The sequence below is a fragment of the Channa argus genome, unplaced genomic scaffold, assembly GCF_033026475.1.
Source record: "Channa argus isolate prfri unplaced genomic scaffold, Channa argus male v1.0 Contig013, whole genome shotgun sequence".
NCBI lineage: Eukaryota > Metazoa > Chordata > Actinopteri > Anabantiformes > Channidae > Channa > Channa argus.
The window spans coordinates 430,566-453,371 of record NW_027125232.1 but is presented as its reverse complement, the minus strand read 5'-3'; the positions used below and the strand labels follow the sequence as shown (position 1 = coordinate 453,371).

General features: G+C 40.1%; 3 non-coding genes across 3 annotated transcripts; all 3 read right to left on the bottom strand.

Moving 5' to 3' along the window:
• Positions 1-4,484: 4,484 nt before the first annotated feature.
• trnar-ccu (transfer RNA arginine (anticodon CCU)) lies at positions 4,485-4,557 on the bottom strand. Its single transcript has one exon. It is a non-coding gene; the product is annotated as a tRNA-Arg (tRNA).
• A 10,017-nt stretch (positions 4,558-14,574) lies between these two features.
• Positions 14,575-14,646, bottom strand: trnal-caa (transfer RNA leucine (anticodon CAA)). Its single transcript has one exon. It is a non-coding gene; the product is annotated as a tRNA-Leu (tRNA).
• Positions 14,647-17,364: 2,718 nt separating this feature from the next.
• trnar-ccu (transfer RNA arginine (anticodon CCU)) lies at positions 17,365-17,437 on the bottom strand. Its single transcript has one exon. It is a non-coding gene; the product is annotated as a tRNA-Arg (tRNA).
• Between the last annotated feature and the right edge of the window lie 5,369 nt (positions 17,438-22,806).

The following is a 22,806-nucleotide window of genomic DNA, read 5'->3' as shown; positions in this document are numbered from 1 at the left end:
CTCTGCTTTCAACCACGCCAGATTGGACTCGAACCCTTTGGGTAACACAATAATGACAATAAAAGCAGTTAGTATAGTAAGATGGAGGAAAGCATTTGAAAGAGCAGAGAAAAGAATGTGAAATATACAAAAATTGCATTCCCAAGCTGATATGCATCTGGAATATTACAGTAGGTGAATATGTACTTTCTGTATCTGGATCACTTTACTTAAAGGTTGTAAAGGCCCTAAGTCAGCTTACAAAACACAGTTAGCAAAGGATGGTTTCAATCTATTGACCTCTGGGTTATGGGCCCAGCACGCTTCAGCTGCGCCACTCTGCTGTCAACCACCCCAGATGGGACTCGAACCCTTTGGGTAATACAACTGCTCATACTGAACCAAAACCCAAAACTTTTAAATGTGGATTATTAAACATCAGATCTCTCTCTTCTAAATCTTTGTCAGTAAATGACTTGATAAATGATCATCAAATTGGTTTATTTTGTCTCACTGAAACATGGTTGCAGCAGGAAGAATATGTCAGTTTAAATGAGTCAACCCCCCAAAGTCATATTAATTATCATGTTCCTAGATGCACAGGCCGAGGTGGAGGAGTAGCAGCAATATTTCACTCTAGCTTATCAATAATTCCTAGACCTAAACATAGTTATACCTCATTTGAGAGTCTTACTCTTAGCCTTTCACACCCAAACTGGAAAACTCAAAAACCACTATTATTGGTTATCGTGTACCGTCCTCCAGTCCCTTATTCAGAGTTTTTGATTGAATTTTCTGATTTTCTATCTGATTTAGTGCTTAGTACAGATAAAGTCATTATAGTGGGTGACTTTAACATTCATGTAGATGCTGACAGTAACTGTCTGAGCACTGCGTTTAATTCATTATTAGATTCAATTGGTTTTTCCCAAAATGTAAATAAACCCACTCATTGTTTTAGTCACACGTTAGACCTTGTCCTTACATATGGCATTGAAACTGATAATTTAATAGTATTTCCTCATAATTCTCTTCTGTCTGACCATTTTCTAATAACATTTGAATTTACAATAACGGACTATACAGCAGTTAGGAAAAAATTCCACTACAGCAGATGTTTATCTGAAAATGCTGTGAATACATTTAAAGAAATTATTTCTTCATCTTTTTCACCACCATGTGTCAATACTATGGTGAGTAGCCATCTTACTCCTGTGCAAATTGATTATTTAGTTGACGATTCTGCCGCCTCACTGCGTAGGATACTAGATACAGTTGCCCCTTTGAAATAGAAGGCAGTGAATCAGAGGAGCCGACCTCCATGGTACAATTCACAAATGCACAGCTTAAAGCAGGCAACACGAAAGTTAGAGAGGAAGTGGCGTTCCACTAATTTAGAAGAATCCCGGTTAGCCTGGAAAAACAGTTTAAAAACATACAAAAAAGCTCTCCGTGATGCCAGAACAGCATATTATTCCGCATTAATAGAGGAAAACAAGAACAACCCCCGGTTTCTGTTCAGCACTGTAGCCAGGCTGACTAAGAGCCATAGTTCTGTTGAGCCTAGTATTCCCTTAACTTTGAGCAGCAATGACTTTATGACTTTCTTTACTAGTAAAATTGTAGCCATTAGGGAAAAGATTCACCAGATCCTCCCTACAAATATTACGGCTAGATCTTCATGTACAACAGCTATAGAATCCTCAATAAGGCCCCAATCCATCTTAGACTGCTTTTCACCCATAGATCTCACTGAGCTAAGTTCAACTACCGCCTCCTCAAAACTAACAACATGTCTTTTAGACCCTGTTCCAACCAAATTGCTTAAAGATGTTCTACCTTTAATAGACACTTTCATATTAGATTTGATTAACCTATCTTTAGAAACTGGCTATGTACCAAAGGCCTATAAAGTTGCTGTAATCAAACCATTACTTAAAAAACCTTGTCTTGATCCAGGGGATTTAGCCAACTATAGACCAATATCAAATCTCCCGTTTATTTCTAAAATCCTTGAAAAAGTAGTTGCAAAACAATTATGTGATCACCTTTACAGGAATAATTTGTATGAAGACTTTCAGTCAGGATTTAGAGCTCATCACAGTACAGAAACAGCACTGGTAAAAGTCTCCAATGATCTTCTCCTGGCTTCAGATAATGGACTTGTGTCTGTACTCGTCTTACTAGACCTTAGTGCCGCATTTGACATCATTGACCACAACATTTTATTACAGAGACTAGAACATGGATTTGGGATTAAAGGAACCACATTACATTGGTTTAAATCTTATCTGTCAGACAGATTCCAACTTGTTCATGTTAATGATGACTCTTCTTTATGCACCAAAGTCAGCTATGGAGTTCCACAGGGCTCTGTGTTAGGACCAATACTTTTTAATCTCTACATGTCACCTTTAGGCAAAATCATTAGGAAACATTCCATAAACTTCCACTGATATGCAGATGATACCCAGCTCTATTTATCTGTGAAACCAGAAGATACTAACCAATTAGTCAAATTTGAAGCATGTCTAAAAGACATAAAGAACTGGATGTCCTACAATTTCCTACTTCTAAATTCAGACAAAACTGAAATCATCCTCTTTGGGCCTAAAAACATGAGAAATATGCTGTCTAACAATATAGTTACTCTAGATGACATAACTTTGGCCTCTAGTACTACGGTGAGGAACCTTGGAGTTATCTTTGACCAAGATTTGGCGTTTACGTCACATAAAAGACAAATGTCTAGAACAGCCTTCTTCCACCTACGGAACATTGCTAAAATTAGAAGCATCCTGTCTCAAAGTGATGCCGAAAAACTGGTCCATGCATTTGTTACTTCTAGGTTGGACTACTGTAATTCCCTACTTCTGGGGTGTCCTAATAACTCTCTAAAAAGCCTTCAATTAATCCAAAATGCTGCAGCAAGAGTGCTGACTGGATTAGGAAAGAGAGATCATATTTCACCTTCACTAGCTTCTCTTCATTGGCTTCCCATAAAATCTAGAATAGAGTTCAAAACCCTCCTCCTTACATACAAAGCTCTTAATGGTCAAGCTCCATCATATTTAAAAGATCTCATAGTCCTGTATCGCCCAATTAGACCACTTCGATCCCAAAATACTGGCCTACTTGTGGTTCCCAGAGTTTGCAAAAGTAGAATGGGAGGCAGAGCCTTTAGCTATCAAGCTCCTCTCCTGTGGAACCAGCTTCCAATCCAAATTCGTGGAGCAGACACCCTCTCTACTTTTAAGACTAGGCTTAAAACTTTCCTTTTTGATAAAGCTTATAGTTAAAAATCCTCACTCAACGCCAGTGCCTTATCCATTAGGCCACTGGGGCATCTCAAACACCTTTACTCATCAGTTCTTCCACCAAACAGTTGCTTCCTAGACAGAGCATAATGTGAGACATGCCATGTTGGCTTTGGGTAACACAATAAAGGCCCCAAATGCAGTAGATATAGTGAGTAGAAGGGAAATTTTTAAAAGTGCAAAGAAAAAGATGTGAAACACGTAGAAACTAGATTGCCATGCTGATATGAAACTGGCATTGTACCCCAGATTGGACTCGAACCCTTTGGGTAGCACAATAATGACAATAAAAGCAGTTAGTATAGTAAGATGGAAGAAAACATTTGAAAGAGCAGAGAAAAGAATGTGAAATATACAATAATTGCATTCCCAAGCTGATATGCATCTGGAATTGTATAGTAGGTGAATATGTACTTTCTGTATCTGGTTCACTTTACTAAGAGGTTGTAAAGGCCCTAAGTCAGCTTACAAAACACAGTTAGCAGAGGATGGTTTCGATCCATCGACCTCTGGGTTATGGGCCCAGCACGCTTCCGCTGCGCCACTCTGCTGTCAACCACCCCAGATGGTACTCGAACCCTTTGGTTAACACAATAATGACAATAAAAGCAGTTAGTATAGTAAGATGGAGGAAAGCATTTGAAAGAGCAGAGAAAAGAATGTGAAATATACAAAAATTGCATTCCCAAGCTGATATGCATCTGGAATTGTACAGTAGATGAATATGTACTGTCTGTATCTGGTTCATTTTACTAAGACATTGTAAAGGCCTTAAATACCCTTACAAAACACAGTTAGCAGAGGATGGTTTCGATTCATCGCCCTCTGGGTTATGGGCCCAGCACGCTTACGCTGCGCCACTCTGCTTTGAACCACACCAGATTTCACTCGAACCCTTTGGGTAATACAATAATGACAATAAAAGCAGTTAGTATAGTAAGATGGAGGAAAGCATTTGAAAGAGCAAAGAAAAGAATGTGAAATATACAAAAATTGCATTCCCAAGCTGATATGCATCTGGAATTGTACAGTAGGTGAATATGTACTTTCTGTATCTGGTTCACTTTACTAAAAAGTTATAAGGCCCTAAGTCAGCTTACAAAACACAGGTAGCAGAGGATGGTTTTGATCCATCGACCTCTGGGTTATGGGCCCAGCACGCTTCCGCTGCGCCACTCTGCTGTCAACCACCCCAGATGGGATTTGAACCCACAATCACTGGCTTAGGAGGCCAGTGCCTTATCCATTAGGCCACTGGGGCATCTCAAACACCTTTACTCATCAGTTCTTCCACCAAACAGTTGCTTCCTATACAGAGCATAATGTGAGACATGCCATGTTGGCTTTGGGTAACACAATAATGGCCCCAAATGCAGTAGATATTGTGAGTAGAAGGGAAATTTTTAAAAGTGCAAAGAAAAAGATGTGAAACACATAGAAACTAGTTTCCAATGCTGATATGAAACTGGCATTGTACCCCAGATTGGACTCGAACCCTTTGGGTAACACAATAATGACAATAAAAGCAGTTAGTATAGTAAGATGGAGGAAAGCATTTGAAAGAGCAGAGAAAAGAATGTGAAATATACAATAATTGCATTCCCAAGCTGATATGCATCTGGAATTGTACAGTAGGTGAATATGTACTTTCTGTATCTGGTTCACTTTACTAAAATGTTGTAAAAGCCCTAAGTCAGCTTACAAAACACAGTTAGCAGAGGATAGTTTCGAACCGTCGACCTTTGGGTTATGGGCCCAGCACGCTTCCGCTGCGCCACTCTGCTGTCAACCACTCCAGATGGGACTCGAACCCTTTGGGTAACACAATAATGACAATAAAAGCAGTTAGTATAGTAAGATGGAGGAAAGCATTTGAAAGAGCAGAGAAAAGAATGTGAAATATACAAAAATTGCATTCCCAAGCTCATATGCATCTGGAATTGTACAGTAGGTGAATATGTACTTTCTGTATCTGGTTCACTTTACTAAAAGGTTGTAAAGGCCCTAAGTCAGCTTACAAAACACAGTTAGCAGAGGATGGTTTCGATCCATCGACCTCTGGGTTATGGGCCCAGCACGCTTCCGCTGCGCCACTCTGCTTTGAACCAAACCAGATTGGACTCGAACCCTTTGGGTAATACAACTGCTCATACTGAACCAAAACCCAAAACTTTCAAATGTGGATTATTAAATATCAGATCTCTCTCTTCTAAATCTTTGTTAGTAAATGACTTGATAAATGATCATCAAATTGGTTTATTTTGTCTCACTGAAACGTGGTTGCAGCAGGAAGAATATGTCAGTTTAAATGAGTCAACCCCCCAAAGTCATATTAATTATCATGTTCCTAGATGCACAGGCCGAGGTGGAGGAGTAGCAGCAATATTTCACTCTAGCTTATCAATAATTCCTAGACCTAAACATAGTTATACCTCATTTGAGAGTCTTACTCTTAGCCTTTCACACCCAAACTGGAAAACTCAAAAACCACTATTATTGGATATCGTGTACCGTCCTCCAGTCCCTTATTCAGAGTTTTTGATTGAATTTTCTGATTTTCTATCTGATTTAGTGCTTAGTACAGATAAAGTCATTATAGTGGGTGACTTTAACATTCATGTAGATGCTGACAGTAACTGTCTGAGCACTGCGTTTAATTCATTATTAGATTCAATTGGTTTTTCCCAAAATGTAAATAAACCCACTCATTGTTTTAGTCACACGTTAGACCTTGTCCTTACATATGGCATTGAAACTGATAATTTAATAGTATTTCCTCATAATTCTCTTCTGTCTGACCATTTTCTAATAACATTTGAATTTACAATAACGGACTATACAGCAGTTAGGAAAAAATTCCACTACAGCAGTTGTTTATCTGAAAATGCTGTGAATACATTTAAAGAAATTATTTCTTCATCTTTTTCACCACCATGTGTCAATACTATGGTGAGTAGCCATCTTACTCCTGTGCAAATTGATTATTTAGTTGACGATTCTGCCGCCTCACTGCGTAGGATACTAGATACAGTTGCCCCTTTGAAATAGAAGGCAGTGAATCAGAGGAGCCGACCTCCATGGTACAATTCACAAATGCACAGCTTAAAGCAGGCAACACGAAAGTTAGAGAGGAAGTGGCGTTCCACTAATTTAGAAGAATCCCGGTTAGCCTGGAAAAACAGTTTAAAAACATACAAAAAAGCTCTCCGTGATGCCAGAACAGCATATTATTCCGCATTAATAGAGGAAAACAAGAACAACCCCCGGTTTCTGTTCAGCACTGTAGCCAGGCTGACTAAGAGCCATAGTTCTGTTGAGCCTAGTATTCCCTTAACTTTGAGCAGCAATGACTTTATGACTTTCTTTACTAGTAAAATTGTAGCCATTAGGGAAAAGATTCACCAGATCCTCCCTACAAATATTACGGCTAGATCTTCATGTACAACAGCTATAGAATCCTCAATAAGGCCCCAATCCATCTTAGACTGCTTTTCACCCATAGATCTCACTGAGCTAAGTTCAACTACCGCCTCCTCAAAACTAACAACATGTCTTTTAGACCCTGTTCCAACCAAATTGCTTAAAGATGTTCTACCTTTAATAGACACTTTCATATTAGATTTGATTAACCTATCTTTAGAAACTGGCTATGTACCAAAGGCCTATAAAGTTGCTGTAATCAAACCATTACTTAAAAAACCTTGTCTTGATCCAGGGGATTTAGCCAACTATAGACCAATATCAAATCTCCCGTTTATTTCTAAAATCCTTGAAAAAGTAGTTGCAAAACAATTATGTGATCACCTTTACAGGAATAATTTGTATGAAGACTTTCAGTCAGGATTTAGAGCTCATCACAGTACAGAAACAGCACTGGTAAAAGTCTCCAATGATCTTCTCCTGGCTTCAGATAATGGACTTGTGTCTGTACTCGTCTTACTAGACCTTAGTGCCGCATTTGACACCATTGACCACAACATTTTATTACAGAGACTAGAACATGGATTTGGGATTAAAGGAACCACATTACATTGGTTTAAATCTTATCTGTCAGACAGATTCCAACTTGTTCATGTTAATGATGACTCTTCTTTATGCACCAAAGTCAGCTATGGAGTTCCACAGGGCTCTGTGTTAGGACCAATACTTTTTAATCTCTACATGTCACCTTTAGGCAAAATCATTAGGAAACATTCCATAAACTTCCACTGATATGCAGATGATACCCAGCTCTATTTATCTGTGAAACCAGAAGATACTAACCAATTAGTCAAATTTGAAGCATGTCTAAAAGACATAAAGAACTGGATGTCCTACAATTTCCTACTTCTAAATTCAGACAAAACTGAAATCATCCTCTTTGGGCCTAAAAACATGAGAAATATGCTGTCTAACAATATAGTTACTCTAGATGACATAACTTTGGCCTCTAGTACTACGGTGAGGAACCTAGGAGTTATCTTTGACCAAGATTTGGCGTTTACGTCACATAAAAGACAAATGTCTAGAACAGCCTTCTTCCACCTACGGAACATTGCTAAAATTAGAAGCATCCTGTCTCAAAGTGATGCCGAAAAACTTGTCCATGCATTTGTTACTTCTAGGTTGGACTACTGTAATTCCCTACTTCTGGGGTGTCCTAATAACTCTCTAAAAAGCCTTCAATTAATCCAAAATGCTGCAGCAAGAGTGCTGACTGGATTAGGAAAGAGAGATCATATTTCACCTTCACTAGCTTCTCTTCATTGGCTTCCCATAAAATCTAGAATAGAGTTCAAAACCCTCCTCCTTACATACAAAGCTCTTAATGGTCAAGCTCCATCATATTTAATAGATCTCATAGTCCTGTATCGCCCAATTAGACCACTTCGATCCCAAAATACTGGCCTACTTGTGGTTCCCAGAGTTTGCAAAAGTAGAATGGGAGGCAGAGCCTTTAGCTATCAAGCTCCTCTCCTGTGGAACCAGCTTCCAATCCAAATTCGGGGAGCAGACACCCTCTCTACTTTTAAGACTAGGCTTAAAACTTTCCTTTTTGATAAAGCTTATAGTTAAAAATCCTCACTCAACGCCAGTGCCTTATCCATTAGGCCACTGGGGCATCTCAAACACCTTTACTCATCAGTTCTTCCACCAAACAGTTGCTTCCTAGACAGAGCATAATGTGAGACATGCCATGTTGGCTTTGGGTAACACAATAATGGCCCCAAATGCAGTAGATATAGTGAGTAGAAGGGAAATTTTTAAAAGTGCAAAGAAAAAGATGTGAAACACGTAGAAACTAGATTGCCATGCTGATATGAAACTGGCATTGTACCCCAGATTGGACTCGAACCCTTTGGGTAGCACAATAATGACAATAAAAGCAGTTAGTATAGTAAGATGGAGGAAAGCATTTGAAAGAGCAGAGAAAAGAATGTGAAATATACAATAATTGCATTCCCAAGCGGATATGCATCTGGAATTGTACAGTAGGTGAATATGTACTTTCTGTATCTGGTTCACTTTACTAAGAGGTTGTAAAGGCCCTAAGTCAGCTTACAAAACACAGTTAGCAGAGGATGGTTTCGATCCATCGACCTCTGGGTTATGGGCCCAGCACGCTTCCGCTGCGCCACTCTGCTTTCAACCACACCAGATTGGAGTCGAACCCTTTGGGTAACACAATAATGACAATAAAAGCAGTTAGTATAGTAAGATGGAGGAAAGCATTTGAAAGAGCAGAGAAAAGAATGTGAAATATACAAAAATTGCATTCCCAAGCTGATATGCATCTGGAATTGTACAGTAGGCGAATATGTATTTTCTGTATCTGGTTCACTTTACTAAAAGGTTGTAAAGGCCCTAAGTCAGCTTACAAAACACAGTTAGCAGAGGATGGTTTCGATCCATCGACCTCTGGGTTATGGGCCCAGCACGCTTCCGCTGCGCCACTCTGCTTTCAACCACGCCAGATTGGACTCGAACCCTTTGGGTAACACAATAATGACAATAAAAGCAGTTAGTATAGTAAGATGGAGGAAAGCATTTGAAAGAGCAGAGAAAAGAATGTGAAATATACAAAAATTGCATTCCCAAGCTGATATGCATCTGGAATATTACAGTAGGTGAATATGTACTTTCTGTATCTGGATCACTTTACTTAAAGGTTGTAAAGGCCCTAAGTCAGCTTACAAAACACAGTTAGCAAAGGATGGTTTCAATCTATTGACCTCTGGGTTATGGGCCCAGCACGCTTCTGCTGCGCCACTCTGCTGTCAACCACCCCAGATGGGACTCGAACCCACAATCCCTGGCTTAGGAGGCCAGTGCATTATCCATTAGGCCACTGGGGCATCACAAACACCTTTACTCCTCAGTTCTTCCAACTAACAGTTGTAAGTCAGCTTACAAAACACAGTTAGCAGAGGATGGTTTCAATCCATCGACCTCTGGGTTATGGGCCCAGCACACTTCCGCTGCGCCACTCTGCTGTCAACCACCCCAGATGGGAATTGAACCGACAATCCCTGGCTTAGGAGGCCAGTGCCTTATCCATTAGGCCACATTTGAAAGAGCAGAGAAAAGAATGTGAAATATACAAAAATTGCATTCCCAAGCTGATATGCATCTGGAATATTACAGTAGGTGAATATGTACTTTCTGTATCTGGATCACTTTACTTAAAGGTTGTAAAGGCCCTAAGTCAGCTTACAAAACACAGTTAGCAAAGGATGGTTTCAATCTATTGACCTCTGGGTTATGGGCCCAGCACGCTTCCGCTGCGCCACTCTGCTTTCAACCACGCCAGATTGGACTCGAACCCTTTGGGTAACACAATAATGACAATAAAAGCAGTTAGTATAGTAAGATGGAGGAAAGCATTTGAAAGAGCAGAGAAAAGAATGTGAAATATACTAAAATTGCATTCCCAAGCTGATATGCATCTGGAATATTACAGTAGGTGAATATGTACTTTCTGTATCTGGATCACTTTACTTAAAGGTTGTAAAGGCCCTAAGTCAGCTTACAAAACACAGTTAGCAAAGGATGGTTTCAATCCATCGACCTCTGGGTTATGGGTCCAGCACGCTTCCGCTGTACCACTCTGCTGTCAACCACCCCAGATGGGACTCGAACCCACAATCCCTGGCTTAGGAGGCCAGTGCATTATCCATTAGGCCACTGGGGCATCACAAACACCTTTACTCCTCAGTTCTTCCAACTAACAGTTGCTTCCTATACAGAGCATAATGTGAGACATGCCATGTTGGCTTTGGGTAACACAGTAATGGCCCCAAATGCAGTAGATATAGTGAGTAGAAGGGAAAAGATGTGAAATACGTAGAAACTAGATTGCCATGCTGAGATGAAACTGGCATTGTACACCAGATTGGACTCGAACCCTTTGGGTAACACAATAATGGCCCCAAATGCAGTAGATATAGTGAGTAGAAGGGAAATTTTTAAAAGTGCAAAGAAAAAGATGTGAAACACATAGAAACTAGTTTCCAATGCTGATATGAAACTGGCATTGTACCCCAGATTGGACTCGAACCCTTTGGGTAACACAATAATGACAATAAAAGCAGTTAGTATAGTAAGATGGAGGAAAGCATTTGAAAGAGCAGAGAAAAGAATGTGAAATATACAAAAATTGCATTCCCAAGCTCATATGCATCTGGAATTGTACAGTAGGTGAATATGTACTTTCTGTATCTGGTTCACTTTACTAAAAGGTTGTAAAGGCCCTAAGTCAGCTTACAAAACACAGTTAGCAGAGGATGGTTTCGATCCATCGACCTCTGGGTTATGGGCCCAGCACGCTTCCGCTGCGCCACTCTGCTTTGAACCACACCAGATTGGACTCGAACCCTTTGGGTAATACAACTGCTCATAATGAACCAAAACCCAAAACTTTTAAATGTGGATTATTAAACATCAGATCTCTCTCTTCTAAATCTTTGTTAGTAAATGACTTGATAAATGATAATCAAATTGGTTTATTTTGTCTCACTGAAACGTGGTTGCAGCAGGAAGAATATGTCAGTTTAAATGAGTCAACCCCCCAAAGTCATATTAATTATCATGTTCCTAGATGCACAGGCCGAGGTGGAGGAGTAGCAGCAATATTTCACTCTAGCTTATCAATAATTCCTAGACCTAAACATAGTTATACCTCATTTGAGAGTCTTACTCTTAGCCTTTCACACCCAAACTGGAAAACTCAAAAACCACTATTATTTGTTATCGTGTACCGTCCTCCAGTCCCTTATTCAGAGTTTTTGATTGAATTTTCTGATTTTCTATCTGATTTAGTGCTTAGTACAGATAAAGTCATTATAGTGGGTGACTTTAACATTCATGTAGATGCTGACAGTAACTGTCTGAGCACTGCGTTTAATTCATTATTAGATTCAATTGGTTTTTCCCAAAATGTAAATAAACCCACTCATTGTTTTAGTCACACGTTAGACCTTGTCCTTACATATGGCATTGAAACTGATAATTTAATAGTATTTCCTCATAATTCTCTTCTGTCTGACCATTTTCTAATAACATTTGAATTTACAATAACGGACTATACAGCAGTTAGGAAAAAATTCCACTACAGCAGATGTTTATCTGAAAATGCTGTGAATACATTTAAAGAAATTATTTCTTCATCTTTTTCACCACCATGTGTCAATACTATGGTGAGTAGCCATCTTACTCCTGTGCAAATTGATTATTTAGTTGACGATTCTGCCGCCTCACTGCGTAGGATACTAGATACAGTTGCCCCTTTGAAATAGAAGGCAGTGAATCAGAGGAGCCGACCTCCATGGTACAATTCACAAATGCACAGCTTAAAGCAGGCAACACGAAAGTTAGAGAGGAAGTGGCGTTCCACTAATTTAGAAGAATCCCGGTTAGCCTGGAAAAACAGTTTAAAAACATACAAAAAAGCTCTCCGTGATGCCAGAACAGCATATTATTCCGCATTAATAGAGGAAAACAAGAACAACCCCCGGTTTCTGTTCAGCACTGTAGCCAGGCTGACTAAGAGCCATAGTTCTGTTGAGCCTAGTATTCCCTTAACTTTGAGCAGCAATGACTTTATGACTTTCTTTACTAGTAAAATTGTAGCCATTAGGGAAAAGATTCACCAGATCCTCCCTACAAATATTACGGCTAGATCTTCATGTACAACAGCTATAGAATCCTCAATAAGGCCCCAATCCATCTTAGACTGCTTTTCACCCATAGATCTCACTGAGCTAAGTTCAACTACCGCCTCCTCAAAACTAACAACATGTCTTTTAGACCCTGTTCCAACCAAATTGCTTAAAGATGTTCTACCTTTAATAGACACTTTCATATTAGATTTGATTAACCTATCTTTAGAAACTGGCTATGTACCAAAGGCCTATAAAGTTGCTGTAATCAAACCATTACTTAAAAAACCTTGTCTTGATCCAGGGGATTTAGCCAACTATAAACCAATATCAAATCTCCCGTTTATTTCTAAAATCCTTGAAAAAGTAGTTGCAAAACAATTATGTGATCACCTTTACAGGAATAATTTGTATGAAGACTTTCAGTCAGGATTTAGAGCTCATCACAGTACAGAAACAGCACTGGTAAAAGTCTCCAATGATCTTCTCCTGGCTTCAGATAATGGACTTGTGTCTGTACTCGTCTTACTAGACCTTAGTGCCGCATTTGACACCATTGACCACAACATTTTATTACAGAGACTAGAACATGGATTTGGGATTAAAGGAACCACATTACATTGGTTTAAATCTTATCTGTCAGACAGATTCCAACTTGTTCATGTTAATGATGACTCTTCTTTATGCACCAAAGTCAGCTATGGAGTTCCACAGGGCTCTGTGTTAGGACCAATACTTTTTAATCTCTACATGTCACCTTTAGGCAAAATCATTAGGAAACATTCCATAAACTTCCACTGATATGCAGATGATACCCAGCTCTATTTATCTGTGAAACCAGAAGATACTAACCAATTAGTCAAATTTGAAGCATGTCTAAAAGACATAAAGAACTGGATGTCCTACAATTTCCTACTTCTAAATTCAGACAAAACTGAAATCATCCTCTTTGGGCCTAAAAACATGAGAAATATGCTGTCTAACAATATAGTTACTCTAGATGACATAACTTTGGCCTCTAGTACTACGGTGAGGAACCTTGGAGTTATCTTTGACCAAGATTTGGCGTTTACGTCACATAAAAGATAAATGTCTAGAACAGCCTTCTTCCACCTACGGAACATTGCTAAAATTAGAAGCATCCTGTCTCAAAGTGATGCCGAAAAACTGGTCCATGCATTTGTTACTTCTAGGTTGGACTACTGTAATTCCCTACTTCTGGGGTGTCCTAATAACTCTCTAAAAAGCCTTCAATTAATCCAAAATGCTGCAGCAAGAGTGCTGACTGGATTAGGAAAGAGAGATCATATTTCACCTTCACTAGCTTCTCTTCATTGGCTTCCCATAAAATCTAGAATAGAGTTCAAAACCCTCCTCCTTACATACAAAGCTCTTAATGGTCAAGCTCCATCATATTTAAAAGATCTCATAGTCCTGTATCGCCCAATTAGACCACTTCGATCCCAAAATACTGGCCTACTTGTGGTTCCCAGAGTTTGCAAAAGTAGAATGGGAGGCAGAGCCTTTAGCTATCAAGCTCCTCTCCTGTGGAACCAGCTTCCAATCCAAATTCGGGGAGCAGACACCCTCTCTACTTTTAAGACTAGGCTTAAAACTTTCCTTTTTGATAAAGCTTATAGTTAAAAATCCTCACTCAACGCCAGTGCCTTATCCATTAGGCCACTGGGGCATCTCAAACACCTTTACTCATCAGTTCTTCCACCAAACAGTTGCTTCCTAGACAGAGCATAATGTGAGACATGCCATGTTGGCTTTGGGTAACACAATAATGGCCCCAAATGCAGTAGATATAGTGAGTAGAAGGGAAATTTTTAAAAGTGCAAAGAAAAAGATGTGAAACACGTAGAAACTAGATTGCCATGCTGATATGAAACTGGCATTGTACCCCAGATTGGACTCGAACCCTTTGGGTAGCACAATAATGACAATAAAAGCAGTTAGTATAGTAAGATGGAGGAAAGCATTTGAAAGAGCAGAGAAAAGAATGTGAAATATACAATAATTGCATTCCCAAGCGGATATGCATCTGGAATTGTACAGTAGGTGAATATGTACTTTCTGTATCTGGTTCACTTTACTAAGAGGTTGTAAAGGCCCTAAGTCAGCTTACAAAACACAGTTAGCAGAGGATGGTTTCGATCCATCGACCTCTGGGTTTTGGGCCCAGCACGCTTCCGCTGCGCCACTCTGCTTTCAACCACACCAGATTGGAGTCGAACCCTTTGGGTAACACAATAATGACAATAAAAGCAGTTAGTATAGTAAGATGGAGGAAAGCATTTGAAAGAGCAGAGAAAAGAATGTGAAATATACAAAAATTGCATTCCCAAGCTGATATGCATCTGGAATTGTACAGTAGGCGAATATGTATTTTCTGTATCTGGTTCACTTTACTAAAAGGTTGTAAAGGCCCTAAGTCAGCTTACAAAACACAGTTAGCAGAGGATGGTTTCGATCCATCGACCTCTGGGTTATGGGCCCAGCACGCTTCCGCTGCGCCACTCTGCTTTCAACCACGCCAGATTGGACTCGAACCCTTTGGGTAACACAATAATGACAATAAAAGCAGTTAGTATAGTAAGATGGAGGAAAGCATTTGAAAGAGCAGAGAAAAGAATGTGAAATATACAAAAATTGCATTCCCAAGCTGATATGCATCTGGAATATTACAGTAGGTGAATATGTACTTTCTGTATCTGGATCACTTTACTTAAAGGTTGTAAAGGCCCTAAGTCAGCTTACAAAACACAGTTAGCAAAGGATGGTTTCAATCTATTGACCTCTGGGTTATGGGCCCAGCACGCTTCTGCTGCGCCACTCTGCTGTCAACCACCCCAGATGGGACTCGAACCCACAATCCCTGGTTTAGGAGGCCAGTGCATTATCCATTAGGCCACTGGGGCATCACAAACACCTTTACTCCTCAGTTCTTCCAACTAACAGTTGCTTCCTATATAGAGCATAATGTGAGACATGCCATGTTGGCTTTGGGTAACACAGTAATGGCCCCAAATGCAGTAGATATAGTGAGTAGAAGGGAAAAGATGTGAAATACGTAGAAACTAGATTGCCATGCTGAGATGAAACTGGCATTGTACACCAGATTGGACTCGAACCCTTTGGGTAACACAATAATGACAATAAAAGCAGTTAGTATAGTAAGATGGACGAAAGCATTTGAAAGAGCAGAGAAAGGAATTTGAAATATACAAAAATTGCATTCCCAAGCTGATATGCATCTGGAATTGTACAGTAGATGAATATGTACTGTCTGTATCTGGTTCATTTTACTAAGACATTGTAAAGGCTCTAAATCACTTTACAAAACACAGTTAGCAGAGGATGGATTCGATCCATCGACCTCTGGGTTATGGGCCCAGCACACTTCTGCTGCGCCACTCTGCTTTCAACCAAACCAGATTGGACTCGAACCCTTTGGGTAACACAATAATGACAATAAAAGCAGTTAGTATAGTAAGATTGAGGAAAGCATTTGAAAGAGCAGAGAAAAGAATGTGAAATATACAAAAATTGCATTCCCAAGCTGATATGCATCTGGAATTGTACAGTAGGTGAATATGTACATTCTGTATCTGGTTCACTTTACTAAAAAGTTGCAAAGGCCCTAAGTCAGCTTACAAAACACAGTTAGCAGAGGATGGTTTCGATCCATCGACCTCTGGGTTATGGGCCCAGCACGCTTCCGCTGCGCCACTCTGCTGTCAACCACCCCAGATGGGACTTGAACCGACAATCCCTGGCTTAAGAGGCCAGTGCCTTATCCATTAGGCCACTGGGGCCTCTCAAACACCTTTACTCATCAGTTCTTCCACCAAACAGTTGCTTCCTAGACAGAGCATAATGTGAGACATGCCATGTTGGCTTTGGGTAACACAGTAATGGCCCCAAATGCAGTAGATATAGTGAGTAGAAGGGAAAAGATGTGAAATACGTAGAAACTAGATTGCCATGCTGATATGAAACTGGCATTGTACCCCAGATTGGACTCGAACCCTTTGGGTAGCACAATAATGACAATAAAAGCAGTTAGTATAGTAAGATGGAGGAAAGCATTTGAAAGAGCAGAGAAAAGAATGTGAAATATACAATAATTGCATTCCCAAGCTGATATGCATCTGGAATTGTATAGTAGGTGAATATGTACTTTCTGTATCTGGTTCACTTTACTAAGAGGTTGTAAAGGCCCTAAGTCAGCTTACAAAACACAGTTAGCAGAGGATGGTTTCGATCCATCGACCTCTGGGTTATGGGCCCAGCACGCTTCCGCTGCGCCACTCTGCTGTCAACCACCCCAGATGGGACTTGAACCGACAATCCCTGGCTTAAGAGGCCAGTGCCTTATCCATTAGGCCACTGGGGCCTCTCAAACACCTTTACTCATCAGTTCTTCCACCAAACAGTTGCTTCCTAGACAGAGCATAATGTGAGACATGCCATGTTGGCTTTGGGTAACACAATAATGCCCCCAAATGCAGTAGATATAGTGAGTAGAAGGGAAATTTTTAAAAGTGCAAAGAAAAAGATGTGAAACACGTAGAAACTAGATTGCCATGCTGATATGAAACTGGCATTGTACCCCAGATTGGACTCGAACCCTTTGGGTAGCACAATAATGACAATAAAAGCAGTTAGTATAGTAAGATGGAGGAAAGCATTTGAAAGAGCAGAGAAAAGAATGTGAAATATACAATAATTGCATTCCCAAGCTGATATGCATCTGGAATTGTATAGTAGGTGAATATGTACTTTCTGTATCTGGTTCACTTTACTAAGAGGTTGTAAAGGCCCTAAGTCAGCTTACAAAACACAGTTAGCAGAGGATGGTTTCGATCCATCGACCTCTGGGTTATGGGCCCAGCACGCTTCCGCTGCGCCACTCTGCTGTCAACCACCCCAGATGGGACTTGAACCCACAATCCCTGGCTTAGGAGGCCAGTGCCTTATCCATTAGGCCACTGGGGCATCTCAATCACCTTTACTCATCAGTTCTTCCACCAAACAGTTGCTTCCTATACAGAGCATAATGTGAGACATGCCATGTTGGCTTTGGGTAACACAATAATGGCCCCATATGCAGTAGATATAGTGAGTTCAATTCAATTCAACTTTATTTATATAGTGCCAATTCACAACAAAGTCATCTCAGGGCACTTTACAGAATAAAGTCAAGATTATAAAGATATATAAAGAGAACCCAACAATTCCCCCTGGAGCAAGCCATAGGCAACAGTGGAGAGGAAAAACTCCCTTTAACGGAAGAAACCTCCAGCAGAACCAGGCTCAGGGTGGACGGCCATTTGCCTCGACCGGTTGGGGTGAGTGGAAAGGGGAGAGGGAAAAGAACAGAGCAACAAAAAGCAACAACAAAACATTGGGCAGATTGGTAGGACCAGTAGCTTCACGCTGGAAGACACACAGCTTCAAAGCCGGGGGACACCTGCAGAAAGGGACAGAGAGAAGGGGACAGAGGATGACAAAGACAACTACGGGAGAGAACACACAGAGTTAATGACATACAGTGGTGACAATTGCGGGATGAGAGGAGAGGAGAGATGGTCAAGAGGAGGAAAGGAGCTCAGTGCATTGGGGGGTGGGTCCCCCAGCAGTCTAAGCCTATGGCAGCATAACTATAAATAACTATATGCTTTATTAAAAAGGAAGGTTTTAAGCCTAGACTTAAAAGTAGAGAGGCTGTCTGCTTCCCGAATCTGAACTGGGAGCTGGTTTCACAAGAGAGGAGCTTGATAGCTAAAGGCTCTACCTCCCATTCTACTTTTGGAAATTCTGGGAACCACAAGTAGGCCTGCATTCTGAGAGCAAAGTGGTCTACTGGGATGATATGGTGCTATGAGGTCTTCTAAATATGATGGAGCCTGACCATTCAGAGCTTTATATGTAAGAAGCAGGGTTTCAAATTCTATTCTACATTTAATTGGAAGCCAATGGAGAGAAGCTAGTGAAGGTGAAATATGATCTCTCTTGCTAGTTCCAGTCAGCACTCTTGCTGCAGCATTTTGGATTAATTGCAGGCTCTTTAGGGAGTTACTGGGGCATCCTGAAAGTAGGGAATTACAGTAGTCAAACCTAGAGGTAACAAATGCATGGACCAGTTTTTCGGCATCACTTTGAGACAGGATGCTCCTAATTTTGGCAATGTTCCGTAGGTGGAAGAAGGCTGTTCTAGAGATTTGTTTTATATGTGAGTTAAAGGACAGATCCTGATCAAACATAACTCCAAGGTTCCTTGCAGTAGTACTGGAGGCCAGGCTTATGCCATCTAGTGTAACAATATGGTTGGACATCATATCTCTGAGATTTTTGGGCCCAAATACTATGAATTCAGTTTTGTCTGAGTTTAAAAGTAAAAAATTGTGGGACATCCAGGCCTTTATGTCTTGTAGGCATGCTTGAAGCTTTATTAACTGATTATTTTCATCTGGTTCCATATATAAATATAGCTGGGTATCATCAGCATAACAGTGGAAGGGATATTTTTAAAAGTGCAAAGAAAAAGATGTGAAACACGTAGAAACTAGATTGCCATGCTGATATGAAACTGGCATTGTACCCCAGATTGGACTCGAACCCTTTGGGTAACACAATAATGACAATAAAAGCAGTTAGTATAGTAAGATGGAGGAAAGCATTTGAAAGAGCAGAGAAAAGAATGTGAAATATACAAAAATTGCATTCCCAAGCTGATATGCATCTGGAATATTACAGTAGGTGAATATGTACTTTCTGTATCTGGATCACTTTACTTAAAGGTTGTAAAGGCCCTAAGTCAGCTTACAAAACACAGTTAGCAAAGGATAGTTTCAATCTATTGACCTCTGGGTTATGGGCCCAGCACGCTTCCGCTGCGCCACTCTGCTTTCAACCACGCCAGATTGGACTCGAACCCTTTGGGTAACACAATAATGACAATAAAAGCAGTTAGTATAGTAAGATGGAGGAAAGCATTTGAAAGAGCAGAGAAAAGAATGTGAAATATACAAAAATTGCATTCCCAAGCTGATATGCATCTGGAATATTACAGTAGGTGAATATGTACTTTCTGTATCTGGATCACTTTACTTAAAGGTTGTAAAGGCCCTAAGTCAGCTTACAAAACACAGTTAGCAAAGGATGGTTTCAATCTATTGACCTCTGGGTTATGGGCCCAGCACGCTTTTGCTGCGCCACTCTGCTGTCAACCACCCCAGATGGGACTCGAACCCACAATCCCTGGCTTAGGAGGCCAGTGCATTATCCATTAGGCCACTGGGGCATCACAAACACCTTTACTCCTCAGTTCTTCCAACTAACAGTTGCTTCCTATACAGAGCATAATGTGAGACATGCCATGTTGGCTTTGGGTAACACAGTAATGGCCCCAAATGCAGTAGATATAGTGAGTAGAAGGGAAAAGATGTGAAATACGTAGAAACTAGATTGCCATGCTGAGATGAAACTGGCATTGTACACCAGATTGGACTCGAACCCTTTGGGTAACACAATAATGGCCCCAAATGTAGTAGATATAGTGAGTAGAAGGGAAATTTTTAAAAGTGCAAAGAAAAAGATGTGAAACACATAGAAACTAGTTTCCAATGCTGATATGAAACTGGCATTGTACCCCAGATTGGACTCGAACCCTTTGGGTAACACAATAATGACAATAAAAGCAGTTAGTATAGTAAGATGGAGGAAACCATTTAAAAGAGCAGAGAAAGGAATTTGAAATATACAAAAATTGCATTCCCAAGCTGATATGCATCTGGAATTGTACAGGAGGTGAATATTTACTTTCTGTATCTGGTTCAGTTTACTAAAAGGTTGTAAAGGCCCTAAGTCAGCTTACAAAACACAGTTAGCAGAGGATGGTTTCGATCCATCGACCTCTGGGTTATGGGTCCAGCACGCTTCCGCTGTACCACTCTGCTGTCAACCACCCCAGATAGGACTTGAACCCACAATCCCTGGCTTAGGAGGCCAGTGCCTTATCCAATAGGCCACTGGGGCATCTCAAACACCTTTACTCATCAGTTCTTCCACCAAACAGTTGCTTCCTATACAGAGCATAATGTGAGCCATGCCATGTTGGCTTTGGGTAACACAATAATGGCCCCAAATGCAGTAGATATAGTGAGTAGAAGGGAAATTTTTAAAAGTGCAAAGAAAAAGATGTGAAACACGTAGAAACTAGAATGCCATGCTGATATGAAACTGGCATTGTACCCCAGATTGGACTCGAACCCTTTGGGTAACACAATAATGACAATAAAAGCAGTTAGTATAGTAAGATGGAGGAAAGCATTTGAAAGAGCAGAGAAAAGAATGTGAAATATACATAAATTGCATTCCCAAGCTCATATGCATCTGGAATTGTACAGTAGGTGAATATGTACTTTCTGTATCTGGTTCACTTTACTAAAAGGTTGTAAAGGCCCTAAGTCAGCTTACAAAACACAGTTAGCAGAGGATGGTTTCGATCCATCGACCTCTGGGTTATGGGCCCAGCACGCTTCCGCTGCGCCACTCTGCTTTGAACCACACCAGATTGGACTCGAACCCTTTGGGTAATACAACTGCTCATACTGTACCAAAACCCAAAACTTTTAAATGTGGATTATTAAACATCAGATCTCTCTCTTCTAAATCTTTGTTAGTAAATGACTTGATAAATGATCATCAAATTGGTTTATTTTGTCTCACTGAAACGTGGTTGCAGCAGGAAGAATATGTCAGTTTAAATGAGTCAACCCCCCAAAGTCATATTAATTATCATGTTCCTAGATGCACAGGCCGAGGTGGAGGAGTAGCAGCAATATTTCACTCTAGCTTATCAATAATTCCTAGACCTAAACATAGTTATACCTCATTTGAGAGTCTTACTCTTAGCCTTTCACACCCAAACTGGAAAACTCAAAAACCACTATTATTTGTTATCGTGTACCGTCCTCCAGTCCCTTATTCAGAGTTTTTGATTGAATTTTCTGATTTTCTATCTGATTTAGTGCTTAGTACAGATAAAGTCATTATAGTGGGTGACTTTAACATTCATGTAGATGCTGACAGTAACTGTCTGAGCACTGCGTTTAATTCATTATTAGATTCAATTGGTTTTTCCCAAAATGTAAATAAACCCACTCATTGTTTTAGTCACACGTTAGACCTTGTCCTTACATATGGCATTGAAACTGATAATTTAATAGTATTTCCTCATAATTCTCTTCTGTCTGACCATTTTCTAATAACATTTGAATTTACAATAACGGACTATACAGCAGTTAGGAAAAAATTCCACTACAGCAGATGTTTATCTGAAAATGCTGTGAATACATTTAAAGAAATTATTTCTTCATCTTTTTCACCACCATGTGTCAATACTATGGTGAGTAGCCATCTTACTCCTGTGCAAATTGATTATTTAGTTGACGATTCTGCCGCCTCACTGCGTAGGATACTAGATACAGTTGCCCCTTTGAAATAGAAGGCAGTGAATCAGAGGAGCCGACCTCCATGGTACAATTCACAAATGCACAGCTTAAAGCAGGCAACACGAAAGCTAGAGAGGAAGTGGTGTTCCACTAATTTAGAAGAATCCCGGTTAGCCTGGAAAAACAGTTTAAAAACATACAAAAAAGCTCTCCGTGATGCCAGAACAGCATATTATTCCGCATTAATAGAGGAAAACAAGAACAACCCCCGGTTTCTGTTCAGCACTGTAGCCAGGCTGACTAAGAGCCATAGTTCTGTTGAGCCTAGTATTCCCTTAACTTTGAGCAGCAATGACTTTATGACTTTCTTTACTAGTAAAATTGTAGCCATTAGGGAAAAGATTCACCAGATCCTCCCTACAAATATTACGGCTAGCTCTTCATGTACAACAGCTATAGAATCCTCAATAAGGCCCCAATCCATCTTAGACTGCTTTTCACCCATAGATCTCACTGAGCTAAGTTCAACTACCGCCTCCTCAAAACTAACAACATGTCTTTTAGACCCTGTTCCAACCAAAAGATGTTCTACCTTTAATAGACACTTTCATATTAGATTTGATTAACCTATCTTTAGAAACTGGCTATGTACCAAAGGCCTATAAAGTTGCTGTAATCAAACCATTACTTAAAAAACCTTGTCTTGATCCAGGGGATTTAGCCAACTATAGACCAATATCAAATCTCCCGTTTATTTCTAAAATCCTTGAAAAAGTAGTTGCAAAACAATTATGTGATCACCTTTACAGGAATAATTTGTATGAAGACTTTCAGTCAGGATTTAGAGCTCATCACAGTACAGAAACAGCACTGGTAAAAGTCTCCAATGATCTTCTCCTGGCTTCAGAT